The sequence below is a fragment of the Hyaena hyaena genome, unplaced genomic scaffold, assembly GCF_003009895.1.
Source record: "Hyaena hyaena isolate Hyena2069 unplaced genomic scaffold, ASM300989v1 scaffold_64, whole genome shotgun sequence".
Taxonomy (NCBI): domain Eukaryota; kingdom Metazoa; phylum Chordata; class Mammalia; order Carnivora; family Hyaenidae; genus Hyaena; species Hyaena hyaena.
The window spans coordinates 3749629-3772673 of record NW_024080698.1 but is presented as its reverse complement, the minus strand read 5'-3'; the positions used below and the strand labels follow the sequence as shown (position 1 = coordinate 3772673).

General features: G+C 47.7%; 1 protein-coding gene across 9 annotated transcripts in view; it reads right to left on the bottom strand.

The window, feature by feature from the left end:
• The window catches only part of INPP4A (inositol polyphosphate-4-phosphatase type I A), a 138761-nt gene extending 116132 nt beyond the window's left edge, over positions 1–22629 (bottom strand). For 8 of the 9 annotated variants that reach the window (XM_039232443.1, XM_039232449.1, XM_039232450.1 and 5 more), the window contains exon 1: positions 22409–22629. The gene's annotated coding sequence lies outside the window, so the exon portion shown is untranslated. Of the gene's footprint in view, positions 1–9548; positions 9566–22408 lie in introns of those variants that run through there. The other variant, XM_039232445.1, reaches the window with a different exon arrangement.
• Positions 22630–23045: the final 416 nt, after the last annotated feature.

The window sequence follows — 23045 nt, the reverse complement described above, 5'->3', positions numbered from 1 at the left end:
AGGAGATTCGTGGACAGAAAGCCCCGTGACCCCTGCCCTGTCACTGACCAGCTGGATGACCGAACTTCTCTGCACCCCAATTCTTTCAACTGTAAGATGAGTGACGTACATGTGGATGGAACACAGCAACTAGCATTCAGCAAGGCTCTGCTAGTGGCTCATAATTCATGACAGGAAATGCAGGTGACCCCACCTGAGCCATCGGGCCCTGGTACACAGTGAGTTCTCAGCAAGGTTAGCTTAAGAAACACGAGGCAGGTACCTTCCTGAGTATCTGTGGAGAGGTCGGAGCAAGACTTTGGGGGACAGAGCGCAGACTGAGCAAGGTGGGCAGAGCTGGCCTGGGTATGGGGCCAGATGATCAGAGGGAGGTCAGAGGCCCAAATCCAGGGTACCCAGGGAAAGACTGCAGGCCCCACCCACCTGAGCGGGGGCTCAGTGTGGACAGGAGGTAGAAAGCAGGCTCCACTCTCTGGGGAGGGAGATTAAGGGGCCTTGTCAGCTATCAGGGACCTCCAAACAGCCACTGAGGTAGGTGGGGCGAGGAGGAGGACAAGCTGAAGATATGGAACAAACTCAGGAACATGCACTGTCAATTTTCACATTTATAATATATAAATACAAAAAAATATGTAATACACACATCTGTTCACATTCACATCAAAGACCACTTTCCTCAGTCCACAATAGTGGAAAAACTTTTCAACTGTCTGTCTTCTGGCTCCCCAGCCCCCAATCCCAAGGCGGGAAGAGTATGTTCTGCTTGCTGCTCTTTTCCTTCTACCTATCAGACTGCCCAGCACAAGGAGGTATTCGAGAGATGTTTGTCCTATCAGTGAGCTGGTTGTTTGCACGCCTCCCGACGCACTATTTCTATCAGAGATTAACACGGTCCATCCTAGACCTCACCTGGCCTTCATGTGACTTCTCCCTGGCTAGGACCGGGAGCTCACACTGACTAAGGACACAGCACACACGCCCATATTGGGCCATTTCACCCACGTGATATCACCTAATTTTCACCAGGTTGTTCTATCATCAACGTATAGATGAGGAGAACAAGGCTGTCCAAAGCCATCTGGCCACAGTGAAACAAATTCATTCATTCAACAAACATGTCCCTAGCAAGGTGCAGCGATGACACCTGACCCCAAAGCTCTCATTTTTCTCAAACCAATGTAACAACATGGAGAAACGACAGGGGCTTATCTGTTCATCGGGTCATGTCCAGCGACATTACATAATGGCTCCTGTGGTAGCCTCAGAGGGAAGACAGAACCATGGCCACCCAAGAGCTTCTCAGCCTCTCCAAGCCTTGGCTTCCTCATACATCCACTGAGTGTCCTCGGAAGGCTGTTGTGGGATGTGGTAGGGCAAGTGAGGGGGATGTCCACGTTCTAATCCCTGGAACCTGTGAATGCTATTTGAATGGCAAAGACTTTGCATATGTGACTAAATTGATGACCCAGAGGTAGAGAGATCACATGACATGGGTGGGCCCTAATTCCAATCATAAGTGCCCTTATAAGGAGGAGGCTAATGGTGATTTCAGACAGATGAAGGGCATGTGATGGAAGCAAAAGGAAGAAGTCACAGAGGAGATGCTACACAGCTGAAACTGAAGATGGAGGTGGGGAGGTGGGGGTGGGGACATGAGCCAAGGAATGCCAGCAGCCAACGGAAGCTAGACAAGGGAAGAAATGGACTGCCCCCAGTGCTAGAGGGGAGAGCATGGCACAGCTGAACCCTCCCTCGATTTGGAGCCTGCGATACTGACTTTAGACTTCTAGCCTCCAGAACTGTGAGAGAATACATTTCTGTTGGCTTAAGCAACCAAGTCCATAAGAATTTGCTACAGAAGTCCTAGGAAACTAATACAAGGGGACTAAATGTGGGCATGTGAAGCAATCATCAAGGTGCCTGGCACAGTAGGAACTGAAGAAATGTCCATCAGTGAAAGACAGTCTCTGCCACCCTCCCTGGACTACCAGCCGGCGGTGGTGAAGAGCTACCGCCTTAGGCTGTGATTTATTTATTTATTTTTAGAGGGAGAAAGAAAGAAGGAGAAAGGAAGACAGAATTCCAAGCAGGCTCCCTGCTGTCAGCACAGAACCCAATGCAGGGCTTGATCCCACTAACCATGAGACCATGACCTGAGCTGAAATCAAGAGTTGGACACTTGGGGTGGCACAGTCAGTTGGGGTCCAACTTCAGCTCAGCTCATGATCTCGTGGTCCATGAGTTCGAGTCCTGTGTTGGGCTCTTTGCTGTTAGCTCAGAGCCTGGAGCCTGCCTCAGATTCTGTGTCTCCCTCTCTCACTTCCCCTCCCCCACTCATGCTGTCTCTCTCTCAAAAATAAACATTAAAAACAAAAAAAAAAAGAGTTGGACGTTTAACCAACTAAGCCACCCAGACACCCCATCCTGCTTACACTTAAAAAATTCTCTCATATTTATTGCTTCTCTCATTTGCATCCCAAAAGGGAGTTTCCAAAGCTATGCAAGGACTCTTAGCTCATCCCATTATAAGTACAATATTGTCACAGGCATAAACATCCAGTACAATTAACTCCAATACTCACAGGGAGTTTTCCTGATGTCTCATGGACTAGACCCTCCTGGCCTTAGGCGTCACAAGCTGTCATCAGAGATCCCTTACCTTGAATAAACACAGCAAGAGAACTTCTCCCAGCCACAGGCCCTGAAGCTGGTGTGGGGCGAGAGAACTCTGCCCTGCCAGGGCCAGCCCAAGAGAAAGGCCAACTGGGCAAGCAAAAGACAAGGCAGTTAACGTTCGGCCCTCTGCCAACTTTTCATTTCTTCAGCCCGGGCACCAGGCACCCCCACACTTGGTTTTCCTTCTTGAGGGTTGAGTCCCAGTGTCGAAACGCACCATGTGCAATAATTCCACTTCCTCCGCTGTTAGCGGCCTCCTCCTGGGCTCTGGGTGGAGGAGGCCCCATGACCCTGACAGCAATTCTGCCTCCCCTCTGCCTTCATTCAGTTTCAGAGGCAGGACTGTGTGCTGCCCCAGGACCCCATCACCCGGACTCAGGCCAGCACAAGATTTGAAGACCATCCCTTCCACCAGGACAAGCAGCCCTCAGCCACAAAGGGCTTGGGGTGGAGCCTCAAAACCTCAAGAGTATTTTAGAGAAAATATGAACGAGAAGAAGCCTGTTCATTTCCGGAAAGCTGTCATCTGCTGGCCCCCTGAACTGCCTTCTTTGCTCCCATTCTTCTCTGAACTTCTGCAACAGCTGGGTTCATCCAGCACAGACCAGTGTCCTGGGCTGGCTGACAGCCACTAATGGGGTAGAAAGAGCCACCTCAGCGCCACTTGGCCACTGGCACCGCACACAGCAGACCCCAGGGGTAACGTCTAACATCTGGCAGCCCTCGACTCCCCCTCCCCCGCCCCCACAGAGGCCTCACAGCTTGGATGTGTCCTGCTGACACCCACACAGGGGCTGGGAAGCAGCGTACAGCTGTGAACCCTCAGGGGGTGGGCTACCATCTAGTCTTGTTCTCTAGAGCGTCCCCAGGTGCAGCAAGACACCACCAATGCCCCCCCAGGCCTGAAGATGGGGGCCTCACAGACGTCCTCTACCCGTACAATGCTGCCATGCGAGGTAACTGCACACCAGCTCCACTGTGCTAAACTACCAGGACTACCTTGCAGATTTAGAAGCTGACAAGGACCATCCAACATGACTCCAATGACATATTCACAAATGCCTGCATCCAGGCCGTTCCCTTCCGTCTCAGACACAAGGAATGGTGGGAGGAGCAACTGAGTCACTGGCGGGCAGAAGCAGCCTCAGCCAGATATCATCACAAGCTCGATGCCACAAACACTATGCATCCCTGGTCTTGGCTGTCAGAGATGTCCCTCCAGGGTCATCTGCAGCACCTGTAGCAGCTCGAACTTGCAGTGGGCCCTGCAAAGTCCCTTGGAGCCACTGCTCTTGAAGCTGGGGTCAAATGTGGCCTTGACAAGCCTCATTCATTCAGGTTGCTATGGGCTGGTTTAAAAGGCCTGCATCCAACTAAAGGTAATATTTTTAAGAGTGTATCTTACGAATAATAATATCTAACCATTAGCTCCCTTCCACTCCCCAAAGAAAGTTATAGTCCAGATGAGAATATCAGTAAATGGGGAGGAACTTCCAAATATCACCCAACACTACATTCTCCTTCCAGACAGGGCGATACTCTATGCACAACTTAGGGCAAGGGGGTAGGTGGCCTCTTTCAAAGAACTAACACTTCAGTGCCCAACACAGACCACGAAGAGCCTACCAAGCTCAAAAGAGCACTAGTCAGGGGCAGCTGGGTGGCTCAGTCGGTTAGGTGTCTGGCTCTTGATTTCAGCTCAGGTCATGATTTCAGGGTCGTAGCATCAAGCCCTGCGTTGGGCTCCATGCCAACCACGCAGAGCCTGCTTGGGATTCTCTTTCTCTCTCAATCTCTCTGTCTCTCTCTCTCTCTGCGCCTCCCATGCTCGTGCACTCTCTTTCTCTCTCAAAATAAATAAATAATTTTTTTTTAATTAAAAAAAAGAGAGAGAAAGCACTAGTCAAAGAATCTACAGCACAGCCAGGCAGAGGGATGCTGTGTAGCTGGGCAAAACAAAGAGAAACTCTATGCAATGACTACCAAGAAATAGTAAGGGGAGATGGTGAGGGGTGCAGCAGATGTGTAATGTGATACTGTGGGCGTAAAAACATTTCATTGTGGACACATACATCTGCTGACATATACACAGAATACCTTCGGAAGAACACAAGAAAAGCACATGGCATTGGCGTCTCCGGGAGGGGATCTGGGTGGCTGCGGTAGGAGGCCAACTTTACCATATATATATCCTGCTGTACCTTCTAATGTTCGAACCATGAAAATGTATGCCTATTGTAAAACATAACATCAAATGTTATCAAATGTGTCAAATCAAGCTAAGTACAAGCAGGTTTTGAGGACTCCCACCAAGTGACATTAGTGTATAGTCACTAATAAGAGACTGGGGGATTCAAAGGGGGCACTTCTCTGGGTCAGTGTCACCGCAGCAGGTGAGGAAATCGAGAAGGCTGCTCCTGCTGCTGGCAATAATTTCCATCGCCTCATCCCCTGCTCTCTGCCCTTCACTTCCTTACTCTCCAGCCTTGCCCTTCCGCCACATGGTTCTCCCTGACCACATCACCACACTATATGGCACAGTGAAGTTTACGCTCCCAGTCCCCAAGTCACAAATCTTAGAGCAGGAACATCCTCTAGCACAACCACAAGCCAAGTCCTGTCCTCATAATTTCTCACTACCTCACCCCCTCCCCCAGCCACTGGCCAACAGGCTTGACTATATTTTATGTCTATACTGCACCCCCCCAAGTGTGGAGACCCCATAAGGTCATAGCAAGAACATGACCATGGGGGAGGTAGGGCCAATTGGAGCTGCCCAATCAGCTGTTTCACTATGCAAGGAGAGGACCCTGAGACAATTAGTATTTGTTTCTAGGAACCCAGATTTCTGGGGTTCTTCATACCCCAATACTTTCCTTTCCTCACAGCCAGCCCAGTTTTCACAGGTGGTTTAGAATATCCTTCCACAGTCCTGGTTTCATTTACATCATGTCACACAATGGCTTCATCGCCACCACTGTGGGCTCTGGGGACCCTGCATCAGGGTTCAGTGAACTGCGATGCCCATACCAATGAACGGAAATGAGGGAGCCCACAAACCTGGTTAGAACACAGATATGGTTACAAGAACTATTACCATCTAAGAAAGAGTCTCCCCAAACCCCTAGAAAGACTTTGGAATCACTTTTGTCATTTAAAACAATGAGATAGGCAAAACAGAATAAAAACGTTTTTTAAAAAGTCTGAGAAAGCTCCCGTATGGGATGAAGTCCCAAACTTGAAAATGCCTGATGGACCTTGAGCCCCTTGGTGAGCTGACCCCGCCTCTCCTGAGCCTCCTTCCTGATGCCTTACCCGCCATCCTCCCCACGCTTCTCTCTTCAAACCCCCAGCTCGAGCTGTCACTCCCACCCTTGACACATAACTCTACGTGAAGTCCTGCGATGTCCCCAAGGCCCAGGAGAGGAGGAGGCCACCCCTCCTGTGCACCCCACCCTACTGGGCTTCTCTATGATACCACACTTGCGGCCCCGCGCAGATGGGAGAAGGTTGATTACATTTAGAAAGAAAACAATCCAAGATGCTCAAGCCCTATTTCTTCCTGGAGGAACAGAAGCAGCTGCCAGGTCCCAGCCAGCTGGCTGACAGGGCTCGTGTGTCGGACATGAATGCCACTGCAAAGGCAGGACATACCAGGTATAGGGACGCAAGCTGCCAGGTTTGGTTTCACCCAAGGACTGGCTGGGTGGGACACCAACTATGCCACAAGCCCTGGTCTCACTTCCCTCTCCTGAGTAAGACCGAACCCCAACTTGACCTCCGGGAAATGGGCTGTCTTCCTAGGACAGGCTGAGGCTTTTCTTGTACTTTCCACAATGAAACGCCAGCTTTGTTCATTCATTCACTCAACAAACACTGACTATACAACCTATTTTGTACCAGGCACTGTAGGATACTCTGGGGATACAAAGAAAACTGAGCTACACTTACGTAACTGAAGGACACTTATGTCCTATGACACTCAGCACAAATGCCACACGTCACTGTAGGACACAACACCCTCCCCCCTCAACAAAACACAGTAAAGCCGAATTTGACATTTTAAGTGATTCCTCTGGACCCCTAAGGACCCCAGTCAAGGAGCAACACACCAAGAAGGAAAGGGTAAGGGGGGCTCCCAAACAGGGGGTGCAGGGGAGCCAGGCACCCAGCCACGCGCACGCCAGCCCTTTAGGTTGTCTGGACTAGGTTAGCTAGGTTAGCTTAGTTTGATGCTGTTTTCCTTTCGGCAGCCCAACATCACTGCCTAATTACACTCCATTAGTGGAACTGTGTTCCTACCCTCCCTCAAGCCACTCAACTTAGGGGCACAGGCAATCAACAGACCCAGGCCAGGCAATCAGAATGCTGAGTTCCCCAGCATCAGGGGCGAGCGCTCGACCTGGGTCCACTTAGTCAGTGTCACTCCTTCCCATGGGACAGCTCAGACCTGCCCTGTCCACACTGTCTCACAGTGAGTGTCACTCCCAGTGGACAAAGCTCTACTTCAGTGTTACATGATCCTGACCTAAGACTTTATTCTTTTGGGGGGGAGGGGGAGGGGGGCAGAGGGAGGGAGGGAAGGGAAGAGAGAGAGAGAAAAAGGATCTGAAGCAGGCTTCATACTCAACACAGAGCCCAAGACAGGGCTCGATTCCATGACCCTGGATCATGACCTGGGCCAAAATCAAGGGTCAGACACTCAACCAACTGAGCTACCCAGGTGCCCTGACCTAGGACTTTATTCTGTGCCCCACGGATGCTCCACTTCATGTGTCTTTCGGCCTGTGGTGGTCACCATCTTCAACTCAGATGTTGCTCAAATGCCTGCTACATCCCTAGCAAGGGTTACTGGACCAGGGGCCACATGACGGCGACATTCTACAGTCAGCAATGCTTTCGAGAACTTCTGCCTTCTCTGTACTTCTCTCTCCCACCATATTCCCTTGAAAGTGCTTTCCCCTTTAAGAGTAGGAGATGAAACATGGAAATCAGAACCACTTCCCTCTTGGCCAGGGCCTCACTTTCTGCATTTACACTGCATACTTAGGGTATCCCAATGGTTTTTGTTTCTTCTGAAAAAGTAAAACATCCAGTTCACTGGGGCCAGACACCCACCCTTGGCATGTGTGCAATAGGAAGGCAAGTTCCACATAACACATGGACCAGCACACCCATGAAGGGGCAAAAAAAATAGTTCTATGAAGTCTCACAGACTCCTCCCTTAAGTAAAATATCTCACTCTCAAAGATGAAAAAAAAAAAAAAAGCCCCAACAACCTATGTTTCTACTGAGAAAAAAGTGGATAGCAAACCAATCTGGAAGACAATCACCAGCTCAAGCAGTAATGATTCCCACTGGGATACGAGGAAAGATGCTATGTTCATCCATTGCCTACAGGGGCCACTCGTGGTAGAGAAGGTGAGAAAGAGCCATTTGATAATCCTTGCCTTTCTAAAACGTGAAGTTAAGAAAATTTTTCTAAGTTTATTTTTATTTATTTTGAGAAAGAGAACAAGCAGGGGAGGGACAGAGAGAGAGAATCCCATGCAGGCCCTGTGCTATCAGCACAGACCCCAGTGTGAGGCTTGAACCCACAAACAATGAGATCATGACCTGAGCCGAAATAAAGAGTTGGATGCTTAACAGACTGAGCCACCCAGGCACCCCTAAAAAATTTTTTTAAGGCTAGGAAACATTACTACAGATTAGCAATTTTTCATCATTAGTTTTGGGAAAAAAGAAAAAAAGAAACTTCCTTATTTCAGAGGCATGAATTCAAAGAGTGTTTATAAAGATTCTTGAACACATGCATGTTTATACCCCTAACTCCCATGGATTCCAATCAGACAGAAAGCAAAGCATAGCTCCTCAGAGGAGCTCAACTTCCTGCAGCTACTGCCTTGTTAGGATGTGTGTGCGTGTGTGTGTGTGAACACAAAAGGTGTGTATGCACATGTGCAAAAGGCAGCTGTAAGTACACGCATGAATGCCACATGTGAGCACCTGAGTGGTGTGTGAGCACACACCAGAAGTGAGAGAGGGATGTGTGTCACTCACACGACTGGACTGGGGTGGAGGGAAGAGGACAGGAATAGCCGGCGTGGCCAGAATTACCCAGCTGTGCCGCAGACAGATGCCTGTACCCAGTGCCTGGCAGGCATAGCGAGAGCCCCCAGCTTCTATCCGTGCCTATTCCTTAGCCTGACATCTGTCCATTGGAGGGGTTCTCTTTTGAGTTTAGGGACTGCTGGCACACACATCCTTCTTAAAGTCCAAATGCCTCAGAAAGAAGAACACATTCGATTTTCCTGACACCTAGAATAAACTGGTTATTAGATCCCTTTCATCCGACAGAGGGTGGACACTTGGGATCTCCCTTCTGGAATGGAAGGAAAGCAAGATGAGGAGGGTGGGTTCAGGGCAGGGAAGGATGAGCCAGCCCTGGAGACTGTAGTGAGGAGAAGCCTGTCTGCCTCCTCCTGGGCCCCAGGGCACCCCATCCACAGGCCCAGGCCTGGATCTCACTTGTAGCCTGAAATCCCCCCACCCAGGGAGCCCTTCCCTCCGGACACACCCACAGGTCCTGAGGCACCAGAGGCACAACTGGGGGGAAGCAGCTCTGGTCTGTGAGCCTCGGCACTGGCCCTGAGAATTTAGTTCCGAACTCGGCCATTTCTGTTTTCTAAATGAGGAAATGAAGGAACAAAGGGATCAAGTGACCTCTTTCAGGCTCTCGTATGAAAGCAATGTGGAAGTGAGAAAGGTCTCAAGCTCTCAACTTTTTAGTTAGCTCTCCATGCCTAAAACTTCCCCAGGGAAGTTTCTCCAAAGTTCTGCCAACGTTTTTCCAACAAGCATTAAAAACTCACCTTCCAAAAAAGACAACTTGCAGGAGACACACAGTTAGTTGCCTCCAGTGTCTGTTCTTTGCTTCCTCCACAGCAGCCCCAGGATCCTGACGCTCAGAGCTGTCCGCCTCCCGTGCAGCTAGGTATGGCCAGGGGTTCAGATCTTGTCAATGAGATGTAAGGACAAATTTGATGAGGAGTTCTTGGGAAGTGCGCCTTCCTCCAGCCAGGTGTCTGGAAGGCCCACGAGCTGACCGCACCTCTAGCCGCCACCTCAGACAGGAGGCGCCGGGACTCACCACAGGGCAGGTACAGCACCAGGTCCGACTATAAGAAAGACACGCCTGCCCTGACTAGGCCTCTTTTTCCTTCAGATATTTTCCTGTTATGTGCAGCCATGTGTTAATCCTCACAATTTTACCATTCCCCACTTGTATCCAATGGTGGCAAATGTCACCGTCCTGGGATGCTGACAAAGACGTCTACTATTTTAGAGTTAAGTTCGTGAACAGTCCCCTTTTCCTTCTTTAATGCTTTAAATAAAGCATTCTCTAATTTACCCTGGGCTCCAGGCTCGAGTGAGTGCATGCTTGCAAGACCTTACAAGCATATTAAGATTCATTTTGTTGTAGAGTTATTTTATATTTTATTATAAAAAATAGAACTAACATTTATAATCCTAAAAAAGGCAACAATTCTTATTTCCAGGCCCCTCTGAGTAGCAAACTCAAAAGCCTTAATATACCGAATTCCTGTTGACTGCCCCAACCATTTATGAGCTCAGCTTGCATATTTAGTGCAAACAAATCTAGGTTATGAGGCAAAAATAGCCCCTGTTTTTATTCATTTCAGTGACTCCATTAAATGAGGTTCACAGTCTAAGCCATGGGCTGCTAGTAAACATGATAAATATGGGTACGATCCTTAACAGTTTACAAAACAGCCAGCCTGAGGGTATGTAATACTGGTGAGACCCCGCAATGCCCAGTTCCAAAAGGAATGACCCAGCAATCACTGGCCTGGGACTTCATATCTCATCTAATCCTGTTTGGAATGCATCTGTTCCACTGACAGGGCTGAGCCTGTGCTGGCTCCTGTAATGAGGACAGAACACCAGATGGGGGCCTGATGCCTCTTAACAACCACGTCGGTGCAAGAGTGGCACTGCCATCACAGAAGCGGCCTTTCTTTTTGAGCCAGTCCACAACTTGCAAAAGGCTTCTCTTACTGCTTCACAACCTGTCTGCTGGCTTTTCTTCTCTCTCTGACCAACAAGGCTAATACCTAGCTTGGTAAAGATCTCTGACTAATTAAGGAATGATCAAATAATCAGTTGACTCAAAATGCAAACATCTTTCTCCCTCTGGTAAAGGTATTCAAATATCATGTAGTTCAAAGGCGCCTACAATGATAATCAAAAAATATGGATCTTGGGCAATCACTGGTAGTACGTTGCCTACTATTTGTAAGACTATTTGCACTATCAAGTAAGACAGTTTCCTGTTCTCATGAGCTCTGCAGTGTTTCAAGGAGAAAGACACACAGAGGAAGAATGTAACAGCTTTTAGCAACAGAGGCATCCCCGAAATAGGTTCAGGGCTCTTCTTGAAGGGACAGCACTCATACAGTTGTATCCATTTGAAGCTCTGTCTTGAATTCTTTTTAATCTGTTTATGCTTTAACTGATAACTTTAAATCCATGCACTCTTTCTGTAAAAGGTCAGGAATGGATAAGAGGAAATATTTTAGGTCAAAAATAATGTAAAAGGAGGTCAGAGAGAGGTAAGTGAAGAATTCAAGGAAGGATATCAAACTGCCAGAGAGAGACAATCCATATCCAGATAGCTGTACATAAATCATCAGGGGAAAACTTCAGGAAATAAAGTGGCCTCCATCAGTTCACAGGAAATGACAAGATGTGACCATCAACACAAAGTCTATCGCTGTACTGGGGGATTATAAGCAATGGGCCTCAGAAGGTGGGTGTGGGGATGTGGGGTACATGGTAGAAGAGCCAGAGAAAGGTGCCAGACACTCTACTTGGACCAGGAAGACTTTGGTCTGCATGATATACAGACAGCTTCAACCTTCATGGACATATCCAGGGTATTCCAGGGTCTTGACACTAAGTTTATGTACTCTAGAAAGCTACTAGTAAATCACTGCAGAGGGGAGCCAGAAAGTGAAAGAGTAGAGACAGGACCTTGATTTCCAAGGCCACACACTAAGGAAGTACTTCCCTAAATACTGTGAATGTATGTGTGTCTCACTCGATGCCAATGTTACCCACGCAGCCCTCAGGCACGGTCACAGCTCTGCTTCATTGTTGGATTGGGGGCCAAGGGAGAAAGAAATGAGGGATTCACCTGCTCTAGATGAACAAGGAAGGAGGTCAGATTCAGGCATGATTTTACCAAGTCATCAGCAGGTTAGGGGCAAAATCCAAATGCATGCTTCTCCTCTGCCTGAGGTGGGCACTGTCTACCAGCACGGTGTTTTCCTAAGGCCAACCCATTCGTCCATCACTCTCTCCTCTTCAAAACTAGGGAGTAACAAAGTTAGAAAGATTCTAGGTTACCTTGACATTTTTTGGCACACGGCCCCATCTTAATGGGGCTCTATTCCTGCATTTTATCAGCCATCTGACCATTACCCAATTACATAATGTGATCATTTTGTTTAACATTTGTCTATGCAGAATACAGTCAAAGCAATGAATAAGAAATGTGAAAATACTCAACATCCACTTCACACAATCACAAGTTTTTATGTGCTTAAAAAAAAAAGTGTCAGTAGAAAGGAAGGCTTAGCTGGGTCAGTGATCACCTGACAAAACTTTATGAGCCCAGGCCCCTCCCACTTCCCTGTTCTGCCCACATCCTTCTCTGACCTTTGCTGGCAGTCCCCTGCCTCTCAGAACCTCCTTATTCGACAACATTTCCCCTCAGAGATGCCCTGGGTAGGAGTCAGAGATGGATGCACTCTAGCCTTTTGAATACATTTTTTACGGCTATTAATGCTTTTTTTTTTTAATGTTTATTTTTACATTTGAGAGAGAGAGCACACCCGCACATGCACACAGAAGAGGGGGAGAGGGAGACAGAGAATCTTAAGCGGGCTTCATGCCCCTACAGAGAAACTTCCTAAAGCATGGACATGACTTGAAGGATGTTGAGAAATCTGAATACAGTACATTTTTAAAAATAGGAGCACTATGGAGGTGCCTGAGTGGCTGAGCCAGTTAAACATCCAACTCTTGATTTGGGCTGAGGTCATGATCGCTCAGTTAGTGAGTTTGAGCCCTGTGTTGGCCTCTGCACTGATAGCATGGAGCCTGCTTGGGATTCTCTCTCTCTCCCTCGGCCTCTTCCCTGCTCCTGCTCTTTCTTTCTCAAAGCAAATAAATAAACAGGTTAAAAAAAATAGAGGCACTATGGGAAAAATGGCTTTCAAGACTGTAAAAATGAGAGGAAAGATACTAAGTCCCCTGCAAGACAGTAACTTTCCACTTGCACTGGTCCAGAGCATTGCCACACACAAATCTCCTGCTTACCTCAACCTACCCAATCCCCCATGGGTTGTGTAGGTATATTCCCCATTTTACAGATGAGAAAGTTGAGGTCAGGTTCACTTTTTCTTCCCATAATCCAACTTGTCCCCCCTCAAAAACATACACAGACACCCCAAAGAGATTAGTGCATATGTTCTGTGACACAAACCAGACTAACACCTGCATTAACGTGTCCCAAAGGCAGCCAAGGTGAGAAAGTTGAGGTCAGGTTCACTTTTTCTTCCCATAATCCAACTTGTCCCCCCTCAAAAACATACACAGACACCCCAAAGAGATTACTGCATATGTTCTGTGACACAAACCAGACTAACACCTGCATTAACGTGTCCCAAAGGCAGCCAAGGTGACTTGGAAGTTGTCCTGTTATCAAGTCACAAAGGACTGCAGGGGAATCACAGGCAGTGATGGCTTCAATGGGGCCAGCCTCAAAACAAGGTGGATCCAGATACAGACCTATTTACCTTTCTCATTCTCTCTCTCTCTCTCTCTCTCTCTCTCTCTCTGTGTGTGTGTGTGTGTGTGTGTGTGTGTGTGTGTGTGTGTGTGTAGATACGCTGATCCACTCCGTTAGGGGAAGGATGGGTCAGGTGTCCACAGCTGAATTTTAAACCTCTGACAAATCCACACACTCCCTGCCTTGCTTCCCCATTTCAGAGTAGCCATTCTAAGCGGCCTCAACATCATCAGGAGGAAAGATCAAATACCACAGACCGTAAGCTGGAGCAAGACCAGTGTGCCTGCACCTGTCTTCCTGTCTCCCTGGGCTCCAGCTCCAGTCCCACTGGGCCACACGGTAAAAGTTCCCTTTTAGGGGCATTCACTTTCAAAACTCCCCTCTCTGTAAAGAGAACTTTCCTACTCTCTTACTTTCTAATCTTATACTCTAATAAACTTTTGCCTGCTGCTCAAGGGGGAAAAAAAGCCCCCTTTTATTTTAGATCAGCAGTTCTCCATCTGCAGTGAGTCAAAGACCCCTGAGGTTCTTTTTTTTTTTTTTTTTTAAATATTTTTATTTATTTCTAGGAGAGAGAGAGACAGCGTGAGCAGGGGAGGGTCAGAGAGAGAGGGAGTCACAGACTGAAACAGGCTCCAGGCTCTGAGCTGGCAGTCAGCACAGAGCCCGACGCGGGGCCCGAACCCACGAACCGCGAGATCATGACCTAAGCGAAAGTCGGATGCTTAACCGACTAAGCCACCCAGGCGCCCCAAAGACCCCTGAGGTTCTGATGAAGGCCAGGGACCCTCTCCCTGGGAAAAGACCCCGTGTGTGTGTGTGTGCATGTGTTTGTGTACATGGCCAGGGTAGCCCCCTCCACTCTATGTTCAGCCTCCAGATTTTACACATTTTTGCCAAACCCACAGTAGGAAGCATTCACAGTGAAACAGTACCAAACATACACGCAAAGTACAAAACATACACCAAACATACATGCAAAGAGCTACATTTAAAAAAAAAAGAAATGCCTACCCTTTCTATAAGAAAATATACTTGGGGGGCGCCTGGGTGGCTTAGTCGGTTAAGTGTCCGACTTTCGCTTAGGTCATGATCTCGCGGTTCGTGGGTTCGAGCCCCGCGTCAGGCTCTGTGCTGGCTGCCGGCTCAGAGCCTGGAGCCTGTTTCAATCTGTGACTCCCTCTCTCTCTGACCCTCCCCTGCTCACGCTGTCTCTGTCTCTCTCTCCTAGAAATAAATAAAACATTAAAAAAAAATTTAAAAAAAAAAAAAGAAAATATACTTGGATATTTTCTATTTTATTTTAAAAAATGTTTAAATTTTTTAATTTTTTTTTGAGAGACAGAGACAGAGTGTGAGCAAGGGAGGGGCAGACAGAAAGGGAATTACAGAATCCAAAGCAGGCTCCAGGCTCTCAGCGGTCAGCAGAGTCCAACGTGGGGCTCAAACCCATGAATCATAAGATCATGACCTGAACCGAAGTCAGACACTCAACCAACTGAGCCACTCAGCCACCCCTCAAAAAAATATGTTTAAATGCTGGCCACAATCTCAAATTGATTTCAGTAACCACTGCTGTTTGAAAACCACTGTTCTAGACCCCGGCCCATCCTGTTTCTTCCTCAGGTGCTCTTCCTTCCTCAGCAATTAGCACTGAAGTGGCACAGCAGGGTATGAGGCTGCCTGGATTAAGATGAACCTTGGAAAGTCAAGAAAATCTAAAAATGCCTCAGCTCACTAGTTTCTGGAAAAATGTGGAACAGTGAGCTATTCTGAACTCACAGATTACACCATGGAGGTGGCTAGTTCACTTCACCTAAACATAAAGTTGGAGCTCTACTTGCAAAAGGGAACAACAAAGCAGGTCAAACTGGGCAAAGCCAGAAGGAACTATAAACTGCCATTGAAAGTAGTCCCTCAGGCTGTCCCCAGGCCAATTCCTTAAGCATTCTCAAGCCCTTACTAACTGTCCTGCTTTCTCTCTTTTTCTAATTGAGCAAGAAGTAGCACAGGAAGCAAACTCTATACATCAGAGCATACTTCCAGAATGCCTCTAGAAAGACAGGCATAAGGGCCAGCCAGATCCACAGCAGCTGGCCCCATGGACTCCCATCCTTGCTGGGCCAGAGACAGAACCTGGGGCTGGGATGTGACCATGCTGATTCCTTTAGTCCTGCAGAGAGGACATGGGCCACTCTCAGAGGAGCTGAAGAAGCTGCAGGCATGGGGCTAGGAAACAGATGAGCCAGTAAACTGAGGCACAGGCCACGGTAGGGGGGCATGGAGAACAAAGGTGCCCAGAGGCTTCTCCGTTTACGCTGTGGGCTGACCACCCAACACTCACCCTTCTTCCTATTCTGGGAGCAATCCTCTCTGGATTCAGGAAAAGCCATTCCCATCTCCAGCTGAGGAACAGGGGGCAGGGGTCTTAATTACACTAAGAGCAATTCTCCAACTTGCATCACAATCACCTGAGGGCCTGCTAAAACACGGAGTGCCTGGCGCCTGCCCAAAATTCCTAATTTGGTAGGTTGGAGTGGGGCCTGAGCCTCACATCTAATGCCTCAGAGGATGCTGACTCCATTGGTCTGCGGCGCACCCATGGAGGAACACTCCTAAACCAATCAGCACACAGCATCCTCACAGCCTCCCATTCTGGGTTCAAGGGAAGCTACATGGTTCTCACTGCTCCCACAGACCAGAGTGGCTGTGGCTAGGGACTGGCTGGTGTCAGGAGTGGGGAAACACGCAGCCCCACTGACCATAAGGACCATCTCATCATCATGAGGAGGCTTACTCTGGGTTGACACCAGCAGTGACAGCTGGAGAGAAGAGAAGAATCTAGCTCCTTGATGAAACTGCAAAACTGTTGATAGGGTAGAACTCCGGTTCTATGAGATAATAAATGACCTTATTGTTTACTTAGCCCAAAGCACCCCAACTGACACACCTCACAATCCAGGGAGACTCGTGAACTGGGCATCCCTGTTTCCTAGGAGGACCCTGTACTCCAGAAACATACACCTGCCTAGATGTATTTCCTGTACACTTCCAGAATTTGTACACCTAAGGTCATCCTTCTTGAAAATTCTAATTAGCGGGTTAGAGAAGGCACCATGTGAAATGCAAGCAACACAGAACAGAGGAAAGAGTTCCACATCCTGGAATGAATGAATTTTATCACACAGCAGCTGATACCGGCTGTACAAGGGCTATGGTGGAGGTGTGGGGAACAGGAAGAGAGGCAGGAATTTCAACTTGAGAATTCTACCTAGTAAGTGCAACAGGAAGGGCACTGCATAAAGGCCAGGAGAATTACTAGATATCTGAGGGAAAGGCTCCTACAGTGTCCCACGAAGGGAGCTGCAAGGAGCTGAATGCTTAGCAGGCATGGGGTACCACTCCAAGCACTTGATGTGTATTAACTCATTCCCCCTCCCCCAACAAGCCTCTGGGTTTCCTATTATCATCAGCCCAGTTTTGCAAATGAACAAACAAAGACAAAGAAAGATTAAGCTATTTGCCCAGAGTCACAGAGTTGATTGGAGGCTCACAGAAACTTTGGCTGCAGAGTCCACAATAGTTTCAGAAATAAAATAAATGGTTTTGAAAGATGTGTATGTTCAAAGTTCCTTACTTACAGATCAAAATATTAGAAATAGAAATTACTGATATTGGAGGCTCCAGGTAATGAATTCCTATTCCTGCATTGCTACTATAAAGTAGAGCAATTATTTTAAAACTCTGTGCAGGAAGCTATGTGATTTAATGGAAATGGCATGAGATCCAGATAGACCTGGGTTTGAATCCCAGTTCAAGCTCTTACAACCATTTTAGCTGGATACCTTAACCATGCCTCACTCAGCTTCCTCCTCAACACCACACCTCAACTTCCCACAGGACTTATAGGGGATGCATATAAATAAATACCTGGCACAGGGCCTGGGACGTAGGGGATGCTTAGAAAATGGTAGTTTCCTTCTCCACTAGAATGAAAAATGCATCACCCTTAAAGGACACTTCTAAGGCTGACAAGAATAAAGTCTAAGGTTAAAGTAACTTCCACAATTCAGTAATATAAAGAATAACCTAATGAGAAAAAATAGGCAAAGGATAGGCACATAATTCACAGAAGCAAAAGTATAAGCTAGCACAAGAAGGTTTTCAATATTTTGGGTAATTTGAGAAATATAATTAAAGTAATAATGCCTTCTTTATCCATTAGATTGGCAAAAGTTGACAAGATTTATACTCAGTGTTGGCAGAGTTAAAAAGAAACCAACAATTTCACACCCTAATGGAAGGAGTACAAAGTGAAAGCCTCCTGGAAGTGGGGGCAATGTGGCAAAGCTCTCCATTTAAAATTACTCTTTGACCCAGAAATTCTACTTCTAGGAATCTAGAAGATAGAAATATTAGCGAGTACTAACAATGATATGATTCACAGATTCTCCACTACTTTTAGAACAGGACATTGGTAATAATCTAAGTGTCCACTCATGAAGGATAGTTCAATAAATTATGATAAACCCGTACTCTGGAATAGAGACCAAAAAAATCCCTTAATGTCAGTACATATAGATCTCCAGGACACAGTGACACAGCATTAAATTTGCAAATCAGAGAAAATTTTGGGTAATGTGTGAATGAAAGCACATGTCCACTAAAAAGCCTTAGAGGCAGCAACACCTCAGTAGCAATGAGCACACCTAAGATCCAGATCTTGGTTTCCAAAGACCATTCTCCATTAAAAGGAACCAAGATTCTTAGGAGAAATGGCTAATTCCAAGGCTGGAAAGTATAAGCCGGGTCTTGAGGGTTTTGTGCCAGAGAGTAAAGAAGTTCTCAAAGAATGATGAGGATGTGTCAAAAGGACATAAAGGGCTCCTACAGGCCAAGTCTGGGATAATTTAAGCAACAAGATGAATAACTAGCGTAAGAAACTATAGTCTATTGCATAAAGCTGGAATTCATGAGTGCAGAAGTATAAATCAAAGGATAAACAAGGGACAAAAAAATATTCTTCCTTTCAGTATAATTCCAACTGGTAAGTACAGAAAGAAATATGGAATTAGAAAATTCACTATCTGGGGCACCTGGGTGGCTCATTGGTTAAGCATCCAACTCTTGATTTCCATTCAGGTCATGATCTCATGGTTCATGAGTTCAAGCCCCAAGGTGGGCTCCACACTAAACATATCTGAACCTGCCTGGGATTCTCTCTCTCTTTCTCTCTTTGGGATTCTCTCTCTCTCTCCCCCCACTCCTCAAAATAAACAAATAAACATTAAAAAGGGAGAGAAGAAAAAGAAAAATCACCATCTGTCAGCCAGCATAATAACTAGTTCAGGTAGGAAACCTCAATGGATTCTAAAACTAGTGAGTCAGAGTATAAGGAGTAACAGTATAATCACAAAGTCTCAAGTTATCTTGCTACCAGATACATATGAATTACAATGGGAAAATGGTAACTTTTCTGTCCGGGAACTTGGCAGACACCACCTTAATCAAGTGATCAAAGTTAACCTGACCAGTGAACGGGACTAATCAACAGCATATGCCTCCTCCTGATGGGACACGCAGAGACGGCTGCAGGGTCACCCCTGTGCTGCTCTTGCCAAAAGTGCATAATCTGCATCTAATCATGAGGAAACAGCAGGCAAACCCAAACTGGGAGACGTTACTCAAAAAACAGGCAGCAGTCTTCAAAAATGTCAATGTCATGGACTACAAAGAAAGACTCAGTAACTGTTCCAGATGAAAGCAAACTAAAGAGACAGCACAATTTGACATTTTGTATAATCTTGGATTTTTTTTTTCTCTAAAGGACAACATGGGAGCTATTGCAAGATCTGAAAAAGACCTGTAGATCAAATAATAGAGTTGTATCAATGTTTAACTTCCTCTTGTTTAATAACTGCACTGTTGTTATGTAAGAAAATGTCCTTGTTTTTAAGATATACACAATTAAGTATTTCGAGGTAAAAGGGCATCGAGTCTGCAGGTTACCATTAAACACTTCAGAAAAAAAGTAATCGCACACAGGCAAATATGAGCGAAGAATAAAGCAAACGTAGCAAATGTCAACATTTGGAGAATGTGGGTAAAGGTTATCTGGGAATTCTTTGGATTATTCTTGCAGCTCCTCAGTGAATCTGAAATAACACTTTTTAAACAATTTAAAGAGACTAAGGTGTGCACATGTATAGAAATACAGGTAAATTCCTGGGAATTAGATGCCTTATGGAATCTTCCTTAAAAGCACAGAGAGACAAAATAAAGCAGGCCTGCTCTGGTGTTAATATTGCTCTCCCCAGAATACGCTCTCCTCACAGGCTTCTATTCCAGGACATTAGAAAAAATATGTTTGGAAGGCTCTCTCAAGACCAGCTCATTAATCAAGTTCTACAAGAGAAGCAACCACAGAATCAAAACTTCTTCCCTGCAGATTTGTGCTTTCTTCTCCATCGTGAAAGTCAAAGCATCCTGACACAATGGGTAGCTGATAATGCTATGAGGACTTTTGTGGAATACGTAACCAATAAAGGGGTTTTTCATAGGAAACCAAAACCAACCTTGGTTCAAAGTCTCCCCATCCCTCTGTCTTACTGGATTCCTGAGATGCTGTGGGGTAGGGGTCAGGGGTCAGTTGGTCCCACTCCTCAGCTGCATCCTCAGCTGCATCTGCAGGTTTGCTGGCTGAGCAGGATATCCCAGGTAGGCCACTGGCTAAAGGGACCTGCAGGGTCAGTAGTTCTGTCTCTCTCTCTGGTGTCTGTCTCTGGTGCTTTACAGTTTACAACAGGCTCTTGTGTGTAGTATATAATTTCATCCTTTCCTTAAAGCAACTTTTAAAAAATCCTAATATTCAGGGGCGCCTGGGTGGCTTAGTCGGTTAAGCGTCCGACTTTCGCTTGGGTCATGATCTCGCGGTTCGTGGGTTCGAGCCCCGCGTCGGGCTCTGTGCTGACTGCCAGCTCAGAGCCTGGAGCCTGTTTCAGTCTGTGACTCCCTCTCTCTCTGACCCTCCCCTGCTCACTCTCTCTCTCTCTCCTAGAAATAAATAAAAACATTAAAAAAAAAATCCTAATATTCAGTGTGGCAGCGATACAAGAAAATATCCAGTTTCTCAACGAAATAAAGTGTAATGTCTACCCCTTGACTTCGGAGTCTAAAGCAGATAAACACTGAGATGTCATAAGCTTAATGAAAAACAGAAGTAAAGCAGCCACTAGGATCAGCAGAGCCAAATCTACTGCTGAGCCCAGGAGAAATAAATACAGCCTTCCCTTCAGCCTTCCCTTCGCTCTGCATCTCTCGGGCATCCTTCCATTTAAGCCCTATCTTCAGGGCACAACCTCCCAGTAACTTTGGCTTGTTGTTACAGAAGTGTGTTTACAAGACACCACAGGGAATGCGGCCTTGAGGATTTCTGTTCACAGGCAACAACCACCCCCCTGGGACAGCATCACCATCTTCTTCTGACAACAATACTCCAGCAGAACAATCACGCTGGCCTTCCCATGTGGGCACCATCATTCATTGTCTTTAGAGAAATCAATGGATTCCGTTTTCTAGGAGTAAACATTTTAGCAAAAATCCCCAAAGCAAAGGCCCCAGATGCAAAGACAAAATTCCCTTTAAAGAAAGCCTGTTTTCAACCAATGAGAAATTCAGTTTAATTCTAGGACAACCTATAGCTATTCTATGTGCATTTACCAAAGCCAACAGTATCTCCATTCCAAAACAAACAGCAAAGCAGGTTATGTTCTCACCTTTTAGAGGTGAGAAAACTGAGAACCGGAGTTAGCAAGTGGAGGATCCAGGATTCACACCCAAGTCAGCCTGTTCAGGCCCCAACCCCACTGGCTTGCCCACATCCACACAATCCACTGTGAACCAAGATGAATCAGGCAGAATTCCACTGCAACATTCAAAGGGCCACCCCACCCGCTATTCCCTTGGTGTAGATGCCCTATGGGCATTTTACTCTTAAGCAGCCTCCCAACAAAAACACATTCGGTGGCAAAGCAAAACGACAAGAAAATGGGCTTTACAACTGCCTATACTTCTTTCTTAGCCAGATGAATATTCTCATGATCTGTTATTATGGATGAACTCAGGGCAGGAGGAACATAACATTATGTAATGTCAGAGGGCAGGCGACAAGGCGGAGGGAAAGCAAGCCCATCCCCGCTCCCTTCGCCCACAAAGACATAAATTTACCTTTGACATTTTGAGTGTTTCAATCTTCTATGGCCTACACGTTCACGATTGGCTTTTCAAGAGATGGTCACAGATTCCCTACAAATTGCTCAGGCCTCAATTAACTGACCAGCAGTGCCAGAAAGAAATAATATACAAAAAGCAAAGATGCCAGAAATATCGGGTGACTACGGGCAGGCAGAAAAGGGAAGAGTTGAGAGGATGGAGACCAAGATGTCCTACACTAAGAGGCATGCTTATTTTAATCCGGTTCTGTTTACACCAGATACACAGCGAGGCCTTCAGCGTCTGAAGTCACTAGATCCAAGCAAGAGCCAAGATGTGGCCTCGGGGTCGCCGCGTCCTGCATTCCGGCTCCCCATCACCCGCTCCAGCCCCGCACTCCCCTCAGCCAGAGACGGCCCGGGTCTCCTTGCTAGGGGTCGGCCAGGCTTGGATTGTTCTCCAAAGACGCAAACGCCGGTAAACCACTAGGCTGTAGGATTTCCATGACAACCGCGGGCGCCCTCCCAGTCCAGCACACCCGGTATCAGGATGCGCGCCGCGCCGCGCCCCGCCCCGCCGGGTGCATCATTGCGCCCGGCTGCTCACCGCAGCCACGTCTCCCCCTGCCCAGCCTGGCCCACCTACCTGGCGCGCCCCGGCCCGCGTCGCCCGCGCCCTGCAGCCCCGGCGTCCTCGGTCCTGCCAGGCCGCGCGCCCAAGCCCCGCAGCAGCAGTGCTGCCGCTTGGTCGCCAAGTCGCGGGCTGCGGCCCGGTTCTACGTGCTGGTCCTCCTGCCCCGGCCGGCCGCGAACCCGCCGCCCCAGCCGCAGCCCCGAACTCCGCCGCCGCCGCCGCCGCCGCCACAGCCGCCGCCGCCGCCGCCGCTGCTGCTGCTCCGGAGGTCGCGCGCAGCCCCGCCCCGGCCCCGGCCCCGCCCCGCCCCCTCGCCGCGCATGCGCGCTCCTGGAGCCCCCCGGCCGGGCCGCCCCACCCCTCGGGATCCGCCTCCAAGGCAGTGGAGCCAGGAGTCTGGCGTCCGAGCGCATCTCGCGGGGTTGAACTCCTCGGTTCCCGCAAGATCCCACTCTCAACTGGGACTGAGTTGCCTGCAAGGAGTTAGTAAACTTCTGGACTTAATCGGACGGTGGCATTTTTCGCCCTCACATAGACTGAGCCTTGGGAGACCCTGACACATCCCCCAAGAAGGTTCGATAGAAGACAAGGTGAAAGGCTCTGGCCATGTGTCCCCCGCGATGAGCTCTCTTCCCGTGGTGCAGGTGCA